We start from the raw sequence: 20,952 nt of genomic DNA, 5'->3' as shown, positions 1-20,952 counted from the left end.
TGGACTGGCGGGCAGCTCTGACTGCTCTGGACAGGCAGGCGACTCTGGCGGCTCCGGATAGGCGGGCGGCTCTGGCGGCTCCGGACAGGCGGGCGGCTCTGGCGGCTCTGGACAGGCGGGCGGCTCTGGCGGCTCCGGATAGGCGGGCGGCTCTGGCGGCTCCGGACAGGCGGGGGCTCTGGTGGCTCCGGACAGGTGGGCGGCTCTGGCGGCTCCGGACAGGCGGGCAGCTCTGGCTGCTCCGGACTGGCGGGCAGCTCTGGCAGCTCCGGACTGGCGGGCAGCTCTGGCGGCTCTGGACTGGCGAGACCCACTGGAGGCCTAGTCCTGGGAGGTGGCACAGGACGGACCAAGATGGGGAGACCCACTGGAGACCTGGTCCGTGGAGCAGGCACAGGACTGACCAGGATGGGGAGACCCACTGGAGGCCTAGTCCTGGGAGGTGGCACAGGACGGACCAGGATGGGGAGACCCACTGGAGACCTGGTCCGTGGAGCAGGCACAGGACTGACCAGGATGGGGAGACCCACTGGAGGCCTGGTCCGAGGAGGAGGCACAGGATAAACCGGGCTGTGGGGGAGCACTGGAGTTCTGGTATGGACACTCTTTACCCACACTCCAGGCTGAATGCCCACTTTGGCCTGGCACGGGCGGAGAGCAGGCATTGGGCGAACTGGACCCTCCCAGCGCTCTGGAGACACAGTGCGCAACGCCGGCGCAGGATAACCTGGACCGAGGAGGCGCACTGGAGACAGACGCGCTGAGCTGGCACCATCCACCCTGGCTCAATGCCTGCACTCGCATGGCACTTGCGGGGGGCTGGTATGTAGTGCACCGGGCTTTGAACGCGCACTGGGGACACCGTGCGCTCCACAGCATAACACGGTGTCTTACCAGTACCACGCTGCTTCCGGTAAGCACGGGGAGTTGGCTCAGGTCTACCGCCTGACTCCGCCAATCTCCCCGTGTGCCCCCCAAAAAAAATTTGGGGGGCTGCCTCTCGTGTCTGCTGCGCTCCCTGCGCTGACTTTCCTCATACCAGCGCCTCTCAGCTCTCGCCGCCTCGATCTCCCATTGCGGGCGGCGATAATCCCCAGCTTGAGCCCATGGTCCACCTTCGTCCAGTAATTCCTCCCATCTCCAAGAATCCTGAACGATCCTCTCCATTTTCTCCAAAGTCCATGAGTCCTTCTCCTGGTGCCTCTCCTTCCTCCGCTGCTTGGTCCGTTTTTGGTGGGTAATTCTGTAAGGGCTGTCGTGAGAGAGAGTAGATCAAGGTGCAGCGGAGTTAGTGTTCATCATTGAATATTTAATAAAGAAAGAACACTATACAAACAAAACAAGACATTGGGAGCCACACACGGCCCAAAACAAAGAAATACAAAAACATAGAAAAAGGAACATAGAACGCCCACCCAATGTAACACCCTGGCCTAACCAAAATATAGAACAAAAACCCCTCTCTATGGCCAGGGCGTTACAAAAATGTATGATGGACATTCACAAATTAACACACACCAAATGAAATGTAATATATCATACTATATGGAGTGTCTTGGATTTACATACAGAATAATACAAAATCTCTGAGACCAGGTTGGATGATTAAGCTACCAGTCTACTCTATTTTTCACCACTTACTGTCAAATTCACAATAAAAGATCAATGAACAAATAATTATTACAGACATAGAATTCCTTATTTAACAGAGTTCAGACCTTGAAATTAAGTGTGTACGTGGGTGGATTTAATTGGGGTGAGCACGGACGTACACCATGATGTCCTTCAGACCCAGCCAGGTCTCAGAGGCTGTAGGGATGATCTGATTGGCTGGCAGGATGAAACCACAGCAACCAATGTCCCTCAGCTCGAAGGCAAAGGAGTACTTCATGCCCAGCTTGTATAACCAATCAATGATGCCGCTGCTTGCTTGGTCTGGGTGGAGGGAGACGTCACATATTAGTAAGTGATTATTATTTCAAATAATTTGTTTAAATTGAAAGTATTGGATTGAACTCCAGTACTATGCTTTCCAGTCCTGGCTGGTGGGTGGCATCTAATGACAAAGCAACTTAATTGAAACACTTATACCACATATAGTATAACAATTCTGAAATATTGAATACTGACAGATGGTCTTGCAGATGCTACCAACCTTGTATCTGATCCCATGGAGAGAGCTGAGTTTCTGGACTGCAGCCCTGCCCATAGAGTTGTTAGGTTCTAATTATCAGAGTAAGAACTCGACGGACACTATGAAAGCTTAAACCAAGTGTATTCATCCCAGAGAATCGAACAGCTGTATCGACAAAAACATGGTTCCACCACTGGTGGTATATATACTCTAATTTGGGGTGGAATCTCCTCCTTCTCTCTAACCATTTCATCGCTGTTGCTAGGCAGGAAATTAAGTGACGCGGGCAATAAACTGTTCCTTCTCCTTTAACGTGACCTGACCTCAACCCCCTTCATCACTAATCCGCGGCTCTCTCCCCTTATCAGTGCTGCCACGTGATCGTTTTCCCTGCACTCAGCATATTCCAAGCTTAATTGCACCCGCTATAGACCTTCCTCCTACAGATAACCATTAACTTCTGGTGTAGACCCTCTAAACCTAAGCACTCAATATTTCAATAGGATACCTGATAATTAACCCTATCCCAAGTTTAGGAGTTACAACCCAGAATCCATCAGAGTCCTACCAAAAACAGGCAGACAGGAGAGTCAGTGGATTAGTTGTGTGTGTGTACATGCATATTTGTCAAGTTTCAATGTTTTTTGCAGCTCATTCCCGTCACTGACTGCAGCAAACTGAAAAGATGAGTGAGCCAAGGATGTGAGAGTTTTAGGAATCTTTAAACGAACAGCTGGGAGTAGGCGTGGATGGAGATGAAGGACTTGAAGTTGCTATGGTTCTTCATCAGGTTCACCACATTCCTCACCTCCATCTCGGAGTGGGGAAATGGGCCGTGGTAGGAGTCAGAGCAGGGGTTGGTATTGGCACTGGGGGGACAGGAAACTATGAGCTGTGAAAAAAATCTATTCCATAGTCAACCTGTGACACCCACCACCAATGCTGGTATGGAACTGTGGTCAAAATCTCCAAACCGCCATCCCAGTCCCTGTTGGGGTTGACACCACTGCACATGGAGCCCGGGTTGTTGGAGTGACTCTTACGTCACATACGGTCCTGTGAACCATGAGGACACAAGGGACAAACTCAGTAAACCTTTTACTGGTATGCTAGGTAGCACAATCAGCATTGTCCTCATATCACTCTACACTGAGACACAATGAGGCACACTGAGGTGACACAGATTAAAGGTCACTCTTTACACTTAATTCTGTAACTCCCTCCACAGTATACAGTAACTGCGTTATAGTACTTAATGGTATATCTATAGTGGGTACCTACACTGGTGTGGGAGTGGACGTAGCCATCAGGGTTGGTCAGGATCAGCAGGTAGATGTCCATGGCGTTCAGGAGAGAGGTCAGGGAGGCATCAGTGCCATAGTCCGTGACAATCTGGAGAGCCATAACACATTTTTTTGGTTAGAATGTATTAGATAGTATGTTCAATGTTATTTTTTCAATTAGAATACAATACAAGTCTGAAGTGTTCTCTCACTTTGTTGACTGTCCACACTCCAGTGGCCTGAGACACCCACTCTCTGGAGTGGATACCAGAGTCAACCCAGATGGCGGGACGTTTGTTTCCACCAGTGCTGAACTAGAACAGAGAGAGGACAAGTGCTATTATCACAAATGTATCCAACACTACCCATAATATAATAACACTTGTCTTTTCTTTGTTGTAGTTCAGCACTGGTGGAAACAAACGTGGAAACAAACTGATAAATAGAAAAGTATGCACACAAACTAATCCGGACGTAGACACGAAACCCATATATTGACAAAAACACACATGTACTGTACATACACTAACAGGTACAATTGTTATAATAGGTCTAATGTTTCTGTATCTTGAGCGCATATATGGGTCTGCCTTCATAGGAAGTTCCAATCTCTACCTTGGTGACAAGGTTAGGGTAAGCAGCCACCAGGTCGTCCATCCAGCTGTAGATCTTGAGACACACAGTCAGACGACAACATCAGATAGTACAAACATTGTATATGTTATGCAACATACATAAGTATTATATATGATGTACACTGAGTATACAAAACATTGGGAACACCAGCTCTTTCAATGACAGACTGACCAGGTGAATCCAGGTGAAAGCCATGATCCCTTATTGATGTGACTTGTTAAATCTACTTCAATCAGTGTAGATAAAGGGGAGACATGGATTTTTAAGCCTTGAGACAAATGAGACATGGATTATGTATGTGTGCCATTCAAAGGGTGAATGTGCCTTTGGACGGGGTATGGTAGTAGGTGCCAGGATCTCTGGTTTGAGTGTGTCAAGAACTGCAACGCTGCTGGGTTTTTCATGCTCAACAGTTTCCAACTTGACACAAATGTGGGAGGCATTGGAGTCAACATGGGCCAGCATCCCTGTGGGATGCTTTCAATACCTTGTAGAGTCCATGCCCCGATGAATTGAGACTGTTCTGAGGGCAAAAGAGGGTGCAACTCAATATTAGGAAGGTGTTCCTATATGTTGTACACTCAGTGTATAACGATAACATTATCCAGTTACTTAACAATATGAAAGCAGATCTAATTAAATGAAACAATCTTCCATACATCTTACAGGTAGAATAAACCTCTTCCGAATGGCATGGCTCCCAAAGTTCTTATATTTATTCTTAGTAATACCAATTCCCCCACCGAAGACATTATTTAAAAATGTGTACTCGCTCGTAAGACTTTATATGGGCAAATAAAACTCAGAAAATGAAAAGGACAGTTTTACATCTTCCTAAGTCTGATGGTGGTTTTAACCTTCCATACATGGAATTGTATCAACTCGCAACACAAGGCTTTTACTTGTGACATACACTGAGTATACTTCATTATGAACACCAGGTCTTTCCATGACATAGACTGACCAGGTGAATCCAGGGGAAAGCTATGATCCCTTATTGATGTCACTTGTTAAATCCACTTCAATCAGTGTAGATGAAGGGGAGGAGACATGTTAAATAAGGATTTTTAAGCCTTGCAACTCAATATTGGGAAGGTGTTCTTAATGTTTTGTACACTGTGTATAGTTAAATGCACTAAGCGTACATATTGAAGATGCGCATGCTCATCCCCAGAATCTTTTCAAGTGACCTATTTTCAAAAGATTAAGCTAAGAACATTAACAACTTCATAGTTACAGTGCCTATAAAAAGAATTATACATACCTCTTAACTTATTCCACATTTTGTTGTTACAGCCTGAATTAAAAATGTATTAAATATTATTTTTTTCTCTCACCCATATACACACAATATGCCATAATGACAAAGTGAAAACATGTTTTTATACATTTTTGCACATTTATTGAAAATGAAATGCAGAATTATCTGATTTACTTAAATATTCACAACCCTGAGTCAATACATGTTGGAATCACCTTTGGCAGAGAATACAGCTTTGAGTATGCAGCATTGGTTTCATCAACTGTGCACCCATATCAACTGCGTGTTGGCCATTTGCGGTTATACACGAGTGCTGGTGCAAAGTTTTTTAAGAGAAAAAAAGAAGAAACCCGCACACTGCTCTTGATAGTATCACTGCTCTTTAATCAGCTTTACAGTAAGTAATCGGCCTCAAGGCCTGAAGCTCTGAGGAAGCCCTAGAGGCCGGTACGTAAGGCTGATTAAAGAGCAGTGATACTATCAAGAGCAGTGTGCGGGTTTCTTCTTTTATCTCATTTTATTCAACTGTTGCACCTGCAAAGAAGATAGCTCAGATGTGGGGGTTTTTGAAGCAAAGTTATTTAAGGACATCGGACATGACAATTGACATTAATGCACGCTAATAGCTACTGTAATTGATCAGTGCAAAATTGCTTTTTAATTCTGTCATGGAAATAAATGTACAGTGCAGCCTTCCCTGTAGCTCAGTTGGTAGAGCATGGTGTTTGCAACGCCAGGGTTGTGGGTTTGATTCCCACGGGGGGCCAGCACAGAAAATAAATCGTATGAAATGTATGCATTCACTACTGTAAGTCGCTCTGGATAAGAGCGTCTGCTAAATGACTAAAATGTAATGTAAAATGTAAATGCATTCGGGAAAGTATTCAGACCCCTTGACTTTCCACATTTTATTACATTACAGACTTATTCAAAAATGTCATTGTTTTTTTCCCCCCTCATCAATCTACACACAATACCTCACAATTTCAACAAAAACATATTTTCTTTGCACATTTATAAAAAAAAAAACGGATCACGTTAACATAAGTATTCTGACCCTTTACGCAGTACTTTGTTGAAGGACCTTTGGCAGCGATAACGGCATAGAGTTTTCTTGGGTATGATGCTACAAGCTTGGCACACCTGTATTTGGGGAGTTTCTCCCATTCTAGTCTGCAGATCCTCTCAGTCTATGCATTGCTGCATAGGTATTTTCAGATCTCTCCAGAGATTTTAAATGGGGTTCAAGTCCAGGCTCTTGCTAGGCCACTCAAGGACATTCAGAGACTTGTCCCGAAGCCACTCCTGCTTTGTCTTGGCTGTGTGCTTATGGTCGCTGGCCTTTTGGAATGTGAACCTTCACCCCAGTCTGAGGTCCTGAGCGCAGGTTTTCATGAAGAATCTCTCTGTACTTTGCTCCGTTCATCTTTGCCTTAATCCTGACTAGTGTCCCAGTCCCTGCCACTGAAAAACATCCCCACAGCATGATGCTGCCACCACCATGCTTCACTGTGAGGATGGTGCCAGGTTTTCTCTAGATGTGACGTTTGGCATTCAGGCCAAAGAGTTCAATCTTGGTTTCATCAGACCAGAGAATCTTGTTTCTCATGGTCTGAGAGTCTTAAGGTGCCTTTTGGCAAACTCCAAGCGGGCTGTCATGTGCCTTTTACTGAGGAGTGGCTTCCGTCTGGCCACTCTACCATAAAGGCCTGATTGGTGGAGTGCTGCAGAGATGGTTGTCCTTCTGGAAGTTTCTCCCATCTCCACAGGGGAACTCCAGAGCTCTGTCAGAGTGACCATGGGGTTCTTGGTCACCTCCCTGACGAAGGCCCTTCTCTCCTGATTGCTCAGTTTGGCCGGGCAATCAGCACGAGGATGTCTTGGTGGTTCCAAACTTCTTCCATTTAAGAATGGTGGAGGTCACTGTGTTTTTGGGGACCTTCAATGCTGCAGAAATGTTTTGGTACACTTCCCAAGATCTGTGCCTCGACATAATCCCGTCTCTGAGCTCTACGGACAATTCCTTCGACCTCATGGCTTGGTTTTTGCTCTGACATGCACTGTCAACTGTGGGACCTTATATAGACAGGTGTGTGCCTTTCCAAATCATGTCCAATCAATTTCATTTACCACAGGTGGACTCCAATCACATTGTAGAAACATCTCAAGGATGATCAATGTAAACAGGATGCACCTGAGCTCAATTTGAGTCTTATAGCAAAGGGTCTGAATACTTATGTAAATATGTTTTTTCTGTTTTTTATTTTTAATACGTTTGCAAAAATATATACAGACCTGTTTTTGCTTCGTCATTACGGGTCTGTAACGTAACCAAATGTGGAAAAGGGGAAGGGGTCTAAATACTTTCCGAAGGCACTGTATACCGTGAAATTAAATATCATGAATGAAATGGTGCTTGAATACGTACATTTTTCAGTGTAAATCCCGTTGGACTTGTATGCTTACATATTTACTGATAGGGTAACTTGGGGTCAAATTTTACTGGTCCTTCGCTGTCTGCCTCCTCCAGGCAATGTGACACATTTTCAGGGCTTTCTTCTACCAGAATGAGGCTGAGGTGGGAGAGGGCATCCAGGCCATGATCCAGGAGGGAACAGTGAAGCGAGATGACCTGTTCATAGTCAGCAAGGTAATGTCTCACATATCACACTTTTCAGAATTCATAACATAGGGTGAATTCAGAAAAAGTGCCACTTTTTGCTTTTCCGTCTTCTGTAACCTCTTTCAACATCCATCCAACATATTAGCCTAACACATGATACATTTCTAAAATCCTCAAGATGTTCCCTAATCACACAAAAATAGCAAATGTTGATATCATATTAACAGGAGGCATCACACACTCATTTGTGCACACTGAGCCGAAACCATATTTTCAGTTCGCATTTGGTAAAATGGGACAGCAGGTTAGATAAACTAGGACAGCATTGTTATAGGCCTAATTATACCTCAATGACATTTCAATTCACACTTTGTTGTTATGTTGTCATCTTGAGGATTTCAGAATTGTATCATGTGTCGGGTTTTTATGTTGAATAGATGTGGAAAGAGGTTACAGAAGACGGAAATGCAAAAAGTGGGACATCATATAAACTGGGACAGCTTAATGCTGACACGTTTATATTTCTTGCTCTGATAAGTGAAAATCTAAACTACTGTTACTAAGCCCTTGCAGAGAAACCACATGATCAAAATCACATCACTTCATTGGTGTGTCATCATAGAGCTGGGCAAATCAAGCTTCAAAGAGGAAGCTCACCGAGTGAAGCACATGGTATCTGTGACAGCTTTTTTTTCTGTTTTGATGTTAAGGTTATAAAACTCATGAATATTAACTGTGCCAAACTGTGGTGTAAATGTGAATACTATGTACTAGTGCATCAAAATAAATGCAAAAGTTTCCAATATGAAGTTTACATTTTGTAAATCAGTCATTTTTTGTTGTTGTCTTGCTTTACCAACCATAGCTAGCTGAAGTAGGACAGCATGGAGTAGCTAATTTGAGACAGTCTTTAAGGCTTTTCCAATGGAGGAAAGAGATCCAGTTTACATTAAGGACCCCCTGTACCTAGGTTAGGCAGGGCTCTGGTTCTTGTAGTACTGTTATCCTATTGTGGTACTATGTTTTCTAGAGTACAATGGCACCAAACAGAACTATAGTAGGCATACTGTGTGTGTATGTGTCTGAGAATTGATGGAAGTGTTTGTCAAATGGTGAATACTGTTATTCCATGGAACCTTTCAGGTGATGTGTAGTCTACGTGTTTGTCTCGGATTACGTCCCAAATGGCTCCCTATTCCATATAGCCTAGGGTGCACTACTGCCTGAGCTGGCCATAAGTAGTGCCTTATAGGGTGCCTGTTTTGGACGCAGCCCCAATCCATGCAGATTGCCATTCCTGTTTTTCTCTTTCCACCAGCTGTGATGTACCTTCCATAAGAAGTCCCTGGTGAAAGCAGCTTGTCAGAAGACGGTGAGTGCCTCAAACTGGACAATCTGGATCTCTACCTCATCAACGTCCCCATGGGAATGAAGGTGAACTCTCTCCCTATAGTCCTCTTGACATGCATACTGTTTCAACATGTCTTTGAAAAATCCTTGCCACTTGTATCTTGTAATACTCTTGTAATAAAACACTTGAACTGAAGATGGAAATTAGGATTTTAGGTTGTTTTGATGAAATAGTTCCATTTAAAGCTTATAGTGCCTGCAGTGCCTGACTTGCCTATAAAAAATGTCTTTGCTCCCATTTATTAAATTACTCACACATTTTGTCAGGCTTCCTGGACACCTGGGAGGTGAGAGTGACAGGAAGTCAAATTAAGATAATTTCTGTGTCATTTTTTACATCATCATTACATTTAGATTATCACCCTTTAAACATATCCATTTGGGTGTTCTGCTTTCCATATATCTCAGGGTATGGAAGAACTTGTGGATGCAGGGATGGTCAAAGCCATCGGAATCTCTAATTTCAACCGGGATCAAACCGAAGCTATTTTGAACAAGCCAGGCCTCAAGTACAAGCCTACCAACAACCAGGTGCTCTTTGCCCTCTCTCCCAGCCAAAAATACCCCTCTGCATTTTGAGATCTTTTAGAGCATAATGTAATTGTGTTGAAATTATCTGATGTCCTAGGTTATGGGCAACATTTTCCTCTCGCAAACACACCTGTGTTGTGAGCAAAAGCTCGGTAACTTATGGATGGGTGAAATTATAATATGCAGTGTGATTTATTCTATTTTATTCGGAGTGGCTGTGGATCTGACTTTTCCCTGACCTTTTATTTTGAGCATTTTTCTCTCATGTGGCCAAAACTCACCAGTGCGCGCCACTAGGCAAAATACACAGGTAGGCTATGCTTCAGTTTGTTAACACCATCTGCTCTAAAATTCGCTCACTGTACATCATTCAAAACAACACTGTTGGTTACTTCCAAACAACACTGTATAACTCAAGAAGATCTAATGCATATCCCCATGAAACCGATAAGATTGAGATCAAACGGTTGGTACGCAGAGGCTGCATGAATGCTTCACCGATAAAACTTGAAGGATTATCATTCACGATTGACAGTGACAAATGTGAAGGGAAGGAGAACGCAAAAATGTGTGCTTAAAAAGTAGAGGTAAAGAAACACATGCGCAGAACGGGATCCACACATGCTCAGAAGCCTCTAGTACTCGGAAAAAAAGGACCGGGAAAAGTCAGATGCACAGCTGCAGCCTATTTTATTTGACTATGTGGTTGAGTGTTTCTTATGACATCATTGGATGTCCCTGTCTGCTCCAGCTTGAATGCAGACACATGGAGGGAAATGTCCTATTGACACACACACACACACACACACACACACACACACACACACACACACACACACACACACACACACACACACACACACACACACACACACACGGTTATTTGTCTCAAATAATTATATTCTTCTAGTAACCTGCTATTATCCCAATAAGTTACTATGGTAACTGTCTGATCTGATGTTCTTGTATTAGGGCCAAACCAGACGAACCCTGTTTATTTGAAGACCCAAACATCAAGCCCAGAGGACCTTATCTCAGGTAAAGTGGGAGCCACAGTAACAGTCATGGCTAACTTTTAGGTAAATAGAGATATTTGGTATAGGGTCTATGGATCTTGCTCTGTGTTGTCCCTCAAAGGGGCACTGCTGTCAAAAACATGATTTTCCAGTGCTTTATATATTTCCACACTATGAGGTTGGAATAATACAGTGAAATTCACCGGACGTGCTACCTGTCCCAGACCTGTTGTCCCAGACCTGCTGGAACCCTGACCTATTCACCGGACGTGCTACCTGTCCCAGACCTGCTGTTTTCAACTCTCTAGAGACAGCAGGAGCGGTAGAGATACTCTCAAAGATCAGCTATGAAAAAGCCAACTGACACTTACTCTTGTGTTACTGACTTGTTGCACCTTCGACAACTACTGTGATTATTATTATTTGACGATGCTGGTCATTTATGAACATTTGAACATCTAGGCCATGTGCTGTTATAATCTCCACCCGGCACAGCCAGAAGAGGACTGGCCACCCATTTACATTTTTACATTTAAGTCATTTAGCAGACGCTCTTATCCAGAGCGACTTACAAATTGGTGCATTCACCTTATAATATCCAGTGGAACAACCACTTTACAATAGTGCATCTAAATCTTTTAAGGGGGGGGTTAGAAGGATTACTTTATCCTATCCCAGGTATTCCTTGAAGAGGTGGGGTTTCAGGTGTCTCCGGAAGGTGGTGATTGACTCCGCTGTCCTGGCGTCGTGAGGGAGCTTGTTCCACCATTGGGGTGCCAGAGCAGCGAACAGTTTTGACTGGGCTGAGCGGGAACTGTGCTTCCTCAGAGGTAGGGAGGCGAGCAGGCCAGAGGTGGATGAACGGAGTGCCCTTGTTTGGGTGTAGGGCCTGATCAGAGCCTGAAGGTACGGAGGTGCCGTTCCCCTCACAGCTCCGTAGGCAAGCACCATAGTCTTGTAGCGGATGCGAGCTTCGACTGGAAGCCAGTGGAGAGAGCGGAGGAGCGGGGTGACGTGGAGGTCAACTAATTTACCATCTGGTGACGTCACCAGGCAGACCAAAACTCCGTCCCACCTAAACAGGCTGAAATTTCAGGTGGTCTTTTCAAACAGCTCTTACACAAAAAGGTAACTATAAACATTTTCACAATTTCACACCCCTCATAGCCTGGTTCCTCTCTAGGTTTCTTCCTAGGTTTTGGCCTTTCTAGGAAGTTTTTCCTAGCCACCGTGCTTCTACACCTGCATTGCTTGCTGTTTGGGGTTTTAGGCTGGGTTTCTGTACAGCACTTTGAGATATCAGCTGATGTAAGAAGGGCTATATAAATAAATGTGATTTGATTTGATTTGAAATTAAATGTATGATAATGCACTTTTAGTGTAAAAACAATTTCAGCTTGTTTGGCTGGGTGGGGTTTTTGGACCGTCTGGTGATATGTTAATTAGACCAATAACAAAGGGAGTTTGCCTTCCTCTCTGCTGATAACAGGTCGTTTTCAGGTTACACACAGTAGGCTCATCCAATTAGGCCCCTCTCTCAGACCACTAAGAAATGATTTGATATTGAGATTTCTTGCTATGATCTTACTGGGATCTTACTGTGATTGTTAGCAAAGAGCAATTTCTCAAGCAAGAATTTTGCTAGGACTGCTGTGTGGGGAGGGAAAAACTGAAAATGAGCTGTTATTGACAGAGGTATGGAACTCTCTTTCTATTAACTAATTTACCATCTGGTGACGTCACCAGGCAGACCAAAACTCCGTCCCACCTAAACAGGCTGAAATTTCAGGTGGTCTTTTCAAACAGCTCTTACACAAAAAGGTAACTATAAACATTTTCACAATTTCACACTATTATTCCAACCTCATAATGTGGAAATATATATACAACTGTCACGCCCTGACCAGGTGAACTCAGGTATTTTGGTCAAGGTGTGTCATGTTGGGTATTTTTCCTTGGTTTGTTTTCTATGTTTGCGTTATAGCCTTGTGTTAGCTCTATGTGGGTTATTTCTATGTTGGGTTCTGTCGATTCCCAATCAGAGACAGCTGTCGCTAGTTGTCTCTGATTGGGATCACATTTAAGTTCCTTTTTCCCCCACGCTGTTTGTGGGGTGTTGCCTCTTTGTGTTTGAGCAAGTAACGTATCGGCCTTGTCTTGGTTTTGTGTACGTGTTTATTTTCAGTGTAAAGAATAAACATGTGTTCGCTCCCAGCTGCGTTTTGGTCCGCTTCCTCATCACCCGACGACGATCGTTACAGAACACCCCACCAAACCAGGACCAAGCAGCGGGAGGATAAGGAGCGCGAGAGATGGGCTCGCGAGGGGAAGGAGTTCTGGACCTGGGAGGAGATCATGTCGGGGAAAGGACCCTGGCGAACGGATTCCCAGGTCGAGGAGGTAATGCCAGCCGGTGGACGGAGTCGCAGGCGGCGGTCGAGGAGGCCCGGAAGACACCCCCAAGAAAAAATGTTGGGGGGGCTAATGGGGTGGTCCGGAAGGGCAGAGGAAGAGCCCAGACCACTGCTCTCGTGGGGGATGACGGCGGAGGAGGAGACGGAGATAAGGCGGTTGATTTAGGACCTGCTGAGGGACGATCTGGAGGAGGAGCCATGGGATGCGGAGTTGCGAGCTGTGTCGCCAGTGTGCCCGCACAGCCCGGTGCGTCCGGTGGACATGCCCAGCACATGCCGTGCTAGGATGGGCATCCAGCCAGGACGAGTGGCTAAACCGGCTCCACGCTTCAGTTCACCAGTGCGTGTTCACAGTCCTGTCTGGCCCGTTCCTGTTCCCCGCACCAAGCCCACGGTGCATGTCCACAGTCCTGTCCGGCCCGTCCCTGCTCCCCGCACCAAGCCCACGGTGCGTGTCCACAGTCCTGTCCGGCCCGTCCCTGCTCCCCGCACCAAGCCCACGGTGCGTGTCCACAGTCCTGTCCGGCCCGTCCCTGCTCCCCGCACCAAGTCAGTGGTGCGTGTCCCCAGTCCGGCCCGGCCCGTTCTTGCTCCCCGCACCAAGCCAGTGGTGCGTGTTCCCAGTCCGGCACGGCCCGTGTCCGGTCCACCGGTGCCCAATCCTGTTCCGGTCGACGGCTCCGCTCCGGAGCCTGAGCATGCTGCTCCACAGTGGTCCAGTCCGGGCCAGAGGGGTAGGGCTAAGGTGGAGGCGGGGGAAAGAACACGCCCGGGGCCAGAGCCTCCACCGAGGGTGAGGCGCCCACCCGGGTCCCCCCCCTAATAGACTTAAGTTTGGTGCACCGGGAGTACGCACCGTTGGGGGGGGGGGGGGGGTACTGTCACGCCCTGACCAGGTGAACTCGGGTATTTTGGTCAAGGTGTGTCATGTTGGGTATTTTTCCTGGGTTTGTTTTCTATGTTTGCGTTATAGCCTTGTGTTAGCTCTATGTGGGTTATTTCTATGTTGGGTTCTGTCGATTCCCAATCAGAGACAGCTGTCGCTAGTTGTCTCTGATTGGGATCACATTTAAGTTCCTTTTTCCCCCACACTGTTTGTGGGGTGTTGCCTCTTTGTGTTTGAGCAAGTAACGTATCGGCCTTGTCTTGGTTTTGTGTACGTGTTTATTTTCAGTGTAAAGAATAAACATGTGTTCGCTCCCAGCAGCGTTTTGGTCCGCTTCCTCATCACCCGACGACGATCGTTACAACAACATAGGAAAATCATGTTTTTGACTGTACTGGCCCTTTAATCTCATCATGTGTCTATTATCTTAGGTGCTGCTTAGTTTTCTGGTTCCAAAGAAAAGTGTGCGTAATTCCAAACTCAACTATGCTTTAACACATAAAGGACAACTTTATTGCCTTTGCCACCATGCCAAAATTATTAATTAATTGTTTTTCCTGCATATACTGTAAAGCCTGGTTGTTAGGCTGATTTTGTTATGTAATGTATAGTTATTTACTTTAGGCCTTTGCTTTTTACTTCAATGCATATTTTAAATGTATCTGTGATTCTTAATGTCATTGCTTGCTTTTGCGGGTCTAATTTCTATTGATAGATATGCAGCTTTGTGTTATTTTATGGCTATAGGGACAATGACCAATGTTGCCCATTGGTTGTGCTCCTAGATGAGCCCTGCACAGGGCTCCAATTGTTCTGGCTGTCCACTTTGGTGGTGCTGAAATTGGCATCGCCGCTGAGTGGCGGTAGCCTTCTGTCCATGGCCCTGAATCTATGGTTACGGTGTGTGCTGTTTTAAGGAGCACATCTTGGGCTACCAGTCTTCGTGGGGCTTCTCTTCAACATCGCATGCTTTCTTGTGGGAAAACTTACAGTTGTTGTGTATATGGCTGCATTTCAGATAGGCCTACATTTTAGTATATTTTGAATGTCGCAGTAGTAGGACCAATACTGTGTGTAGTCTGCTAAAAGATGTAGGCAAACGTTCACTCATCATGAAAACGTCACAGCCTACTTTTTCGCCCCCTCCCTGCTCTCTTGCTATAGCATGTGTGTGTGCGTGTGCGTGTGTGTGTGTGTGTCGCTCTATGAATGGGCATTTACTCTTATTCACGGTCTCTACCCACTCAGACAAACACACCTTCACTGTCAATCTTACTCACACAGACACACATACAGTTGAAGTTGGAAGTTTACATACACGTAGGTCGGAGTCATTAAAACTCGTTTTTCAACCACTCCACAAATTACTTGTTAACAAACTATCGTTTTGGCAAGTCTTTTAGCACAACTACTTTGTGCATGACACAAGTATCACAATTCCAGTGGGTCTGAAGTATACATACACTAAGTTGACTGTGCCTTTAAACAGCTTGGACAATTCCAGAAAATTATGTCTTGGCTTTAGAAGCGCCTGATAGGCTAACTGACATAATTTGAGTCAATTGGAGGTGTACCTGTGGATGTATTTCAAAGCCTACCTTCAAATTCAGTGCCTCTGCTTGACATCATGGGAAAATCCAAAGAAATCATTGCTGCACCTCCCGTACGGACTCGGGAGAGGCGAAGGTCGAGAGCTGTGCGTCCTCCGAAATACAACCCAACCAAGCCGCACTGCTTCTTGACACAATGCCCACTTAACCCAGAAGTCAGCCACACCAATGTGTCGGAGGAAACACCGTGCACCTGGCGACAGTGTCAGTGTGCAACTGCACCCGGCCCGCCACAGGAGTCGCTAGCGCGCGATGTGACAAGGACATCCATGCCTGCCAAACCCTCCCCTAAACCGGACGACACTGGGCCAATTGTGTGCAGCCCCATGGGTCTCCCGGTCACGGCCGCCTAAAACAGAGCCTGGACTCGAACCCAGAATCACTAGTGGCACAGCTAGTGCCTTAGACCACTGCGCCACTCGGGAGGTAATCTCAGAGTCTTTTACGTGCCTTTTTGCAAACACTAGGCTTGCTGTCATGTCTCCCATAAACCCCAGATTGGTGATGTACTGTTGTCCTTCTGGCAGGCTCTCCCATCTCAGCCAAGAAACTCAGAATGGTCATTGGGCTCTTGGTCACCTCCCTGACAAAGGTCCTTCTAGCCCGGTTCCTCAGCAACCTCTAGGCATTGTCAGGGTAATTCCAAATGTTTTCAATTTTCCAATGATAGAGATCACTGTGCTCTTGGAAACTTTCAACAAAAATTGTTTCCCTTCCCCAGATATATCTAAGAAATACTGCCCTACAAAGGCAAAACGCATTAACTGAAATCAGGCTTTGTAGTATCTGTCATATGACTGGTTTCACATTAGTCTCAGTGATTATAAGGTCAAATAGTTTTTTTAATTTAACCTTTATTCAACTTGGCAAGTCAGTTAAGAACAAATTCTTATTTACAATGACGGCCTACCAGGGAACAGTGGGTTTACTGCCTTGTCCAGGGGTCAGAACAACAGATTTTTACCTTGTCAGCTGCTCTGGGATTCAATCCAGCAACCTTTGGTTACTGGCCCAACACTCTAACCACTAGGCTACCTGACGCCCCAAAATATGTGTTATTCATATTTACAATTCCCTTATCCAAGCAAATTACTAATTGAACAGTACCAGTCAAAAGGAGTGTGCAAAGCTGTCATCAAGGCAAAGGGTAAGGCTACTTTGAAGAATCTCAAATATAACATATATTTTAATTTGTTTAACACTTTTTTTGGTTATTCCATGATTCCATATGTGTTATTTCATAGTTTAGATGTCTTCACTATTATTCTACAACATAGAAAATAGTAAAAGAAAAACACTGGAATGTGTAGGCGTGTCCAAACTTTTGACTGGTACTGTAGCTCTTATCAACTTGTACATTCCAGTGTATGGAAAATTGTGTTATTTCTATCGAACAAAATTAAGTAGATGCTTTTTCCACTTGAAACTGGTAGGTTGGCTAGATCTCATTCATGGTTTCCTCACGCGTAAAGCTGGTGGAAGTATTAGGGAATTAGGTCAAGGTCAGAATATGATGTATCTGTAGACACACCTCTGCCACACCATCATTTATTCGATCTCCACCCAAAACGAATAGCACGCTATTCTCATGTTTAAATTCAAGGTCAGAATACGCGTAGAGAGAAAAGTGCATAAAAATGAATGAAGCAGCGCTTAACTTGGGTCAGAATCGGGCCCAAAATGACTACTCACTTGAGGATAGTACAGTACTTAAACATTGAATGTTATGATCCAGGTGGTCAAGTCTTGAGGGGGTAAAGCTGCCATCTAACCCCTAATCCCACAATGAAACAACCTTTCTCCGCTAATGATAAACATAATGTTTGTTATTAATGATTTCAAGTGTTATGAAATCAATTCAAAGAAAATCTATTTGGCTGATAGTATTTTCTGCTTTGTGTTCAGTAGACCCGTCTACTGATAGATTTGTTTTTCCTGTTCATGACTCATTTTCAAATCAAATTTTATTGGTCACATACACATATTTAGCAGATGTTATTGCAGGTGTAGCAAAATCTTGCAGTGGGCCTGAAGCACAGGGACCTGACCAATCGCTTCGGCGACTGCCAATTCACCATGAGCCAGAACATCACTTCCTGTACTGCCTGCATGGCACCGCCCCCATCCGAATGTAACCAGAGTATCTAAGCCCACCTGCCCTTGGAATTCGAGGACTTCGCAGATACCCAGGTTCTGGTCGACTTCACAGAATTCCGCTGCCACACACCACATTCCTCTACACAGACGACAGCATTCTGTATACTTCCGGCCCTTCTTTGGACACTGCGTTAACTTCTTTGGGATAGGGGGCAGTATTCGGAAGTTTGGATGAATGAGGTGCCCAAAGTAAACTGCCTGTTACTCAGGCCCAGAAGCTAGGATATGCATATAATTGGTAGCATTGGATAGACACTCTGAACTCTGAAGTTTCTAAAACTGTTAAAATCTTGTCTGTGGGTATAACAGAACTGATTTGGCAGGCGAAACCCCGAGGACAATCCATCCAGAAAAAAAATTATTCAGCTCACCTCTGATTACAATGGAATATAAAAGGAAGTCCTCCCAGATTGCAGTTCCTAGGGCTTCCACTAGATGTCAACAGTCTTTAGAAAGAGTTTCAGGCTTGTTTTTTGAAAAATGAGCTAGAATTTGTAGTTTTTCTAAGTGGCTCCCATTTTGGCTGTAGTGTTTGTAGCGCGTTCCGGTGAGTGTGTGTCCTTTGTTATTTATCTCTGGTAATGGTCTATGGTATTCTCCGTCTTAAATGTTATTGTTTATTTACCTAATAGGGTACCTGAGGATTGATTAGAAAAGTTGTTTGACTTGTTTATAAGACGTTTATTGGTAACTTACGGGATTCATTTTGTATGTATTTTGAATGAGGGAAAACGTTGGATTACTGAGTCAAGCGCGCCATTGAAACGTACTTTTTTGGGATGTAAAGAAGGACTTTATCGAACAAAAGGACCATTTCATATGTAGCTGGGACCCTTGGGATTGCAAAAAGATGAAGATCTTCAAAGGTACGTGATTTATTTTATCGCTATTTCTGACTTTTGTGAAGCATCTGCTTGGTTGGAAAATGTTTGTGGCACGCTCTGGTGAGGGCGAGTATTTGGTTATTTATCTCCGGTATTGAATATACTATTCTCCGTCTTAAATGTTATCGTTTATTTACATATTAGGGTACCTGAGGATTGATTAGGAACGTTGTTTGACATGATTGGATCAAGTTTATTGGTAACGTTTGGGATTCATTTTGTATGCATTTTGAACAAGGGGAAACAGGTGGATTATAGAATGAAGCGCACCAAATAAACTGACTTTTTGGGGATATAAAGAAGGACTTTATCGAACAAAAGGACCATTTATTATGTAACTGGGACCCTTGAAGAAGGTCCCAGTTACATAAGATGAAGATCTTCAAAGGTAAGGGATTTATTTTATCACTATTCCTGACTTTTGCGATGCATCTGCTTGGTTGGAAAATGTTTTTAATGCTTTTGTATGCGGGGCGCTGTCCTCAGATAATCGCATGGTGTGCTTTCACCGTAAAGCCTTTTTGAAATCTGGATTAACAAGAAGTTAAGCTTTTAAATGATGTATGACACTTGTATTTTGATGAATGTTTAATATTACGATTTCTGTCATTTGAATTTGGCGCTCTGCAATTTCACCGGATGTTGTCGAGGTGTGCCGCTAGCGGCACGTCTAGCTCAAAGAGGTTTTAACTAATCTCCAGACGAGCTTCAACGCCATACAACTCTCCTTCCGTTGCCTCCAACTGCTTTTAAATGCAAGTAAAACTAAATGCATGCTCTTCAACCGATCGCTGCCCGCACCTGCCCGCCCATCCGAATAGCATCACTACTCTGGACGGTTCTGACTTAGAATATGTGGACAACTACAAATACCTAGGTGTGTTTTTAGACTGAAAGCTCTCCTTCCAGACTCACATTAAGCATCTCCAATCCAAAATTAAATCTAGAATCGGCTTCCTATTTCGCAACAAAGCATCCTTCACTCATGCTGCCAAACGTACCCTCGTAAAACTGACCATCCTACCGATCCTCGACTTCGGCGATGTCATTTACAAAATAGCCTCCAACACTCTACTAAACAAATTGGATACAGTCTATCACAGTGCCATCCGTTTTGTCACCAAAGCCCCATATACTACCCACCATTGCGACCTGTATGCTCTCGTTGGCTGGCCCTCGCTTCATACTCGTCGCCAGACCTACTGGCTCCAGGTCATCTACAAGTCTCTGCTAGGTAAAGCCCCGCTTTATCTCAGCTCACTGGTCACCATAGCAGCACCCACCCGTAGCACGCCCTCCAGCAGGTATATCTCACTAGTCATCCCAAAGCCAATTCCTCATTTGGCCGCCTTTCCTTCCAGTTCTCTGCTGCCAATGACTGGAAAGAACTGCAAAAATCACTGAAGCTGGAGACTCATATCTCCCTCACTAGCTTTTAGCACCAGCTGTCAGAGCAGCTCACAGATCACTGCACCTATACATAGCGCATCTGTAATATAGCCCATCCAACTACCTCATCCCCATACTGTATTTATTCATTTATCTTGCTCATTTGCACCCCAGTATCTCTACTTGCACATTCATCTTCTGCACATCAATCACTCCAGTGTTTAATTGGTATATTGTAATTACTTCGCCACCATGGCCTATTTATTGCCTTACCTCCCTTATCTTACCTCATTTGCACACACTGTATATAGATCTTTTTCTACTATATTATTGACTGTTTGTTTATTCCATGTGTAACTCTGTGTTGTTGTATGTGTCGAACTGCTTTGCTTTATTCTTGGCCAGGTCGCAGTTGTAAATGAGAACTTGTTCTCAACTAGCCTACCTGGTTAAATAAAGGTGAAATATATATATATTTGAAAATTAGCGATACAGTGAAGAGTCTTCCTCCACCTTCAATGGGATGGTGAGGATGGCACCACATGGCGCGGTCATGTTTGTATCTGTACTTTATCCTGGATCTGTAAAGTGACAAGGAGATATTCCAGCAGTGTGGAATTGTTCCCTTACTCACCTCAGACACAGCCATTGCAACGTCCACTGGCCAACTTCCTGGTAAAAGGGCACCCAGATGCCAGCAGGGTGCAAAGGTGAAGGA

The 20,952-nt window shown here is 44.7% G+C and overlaps 1 pseudogene; it reads right to left on the bottom strand.

The window, feature by feature from the left end:
• Positions 1-1,747: 1,747 nt before the first annotated feature.
• On the bottom strand, positions 1,748-20,883 carry LOC106573140 (carboxypeptidase A2-like; annotated as a pseudogene).
• Between the last annotated feature and the right edge of the window lie 69 nt (positions 20,884-20,952).

Source organism: Salmo salar, chromosome 16, assembly GCF_965601325.2.
Source record: "Salmo salar chromosome 16, fSalSal1, whole genome shotgun sequence".
Taxonomy (NCBI): domain Eukaryota; kingdom Metazoa; phylum Chordata; class Actinopteri; order Salmoniformes; family Salmonidae; genus Salmo; species Salmo salar.
Note: the sequence above shows the minus strand (reverse complement) of the source record. Positions and strands in the feature narration are given on the sequence as shown.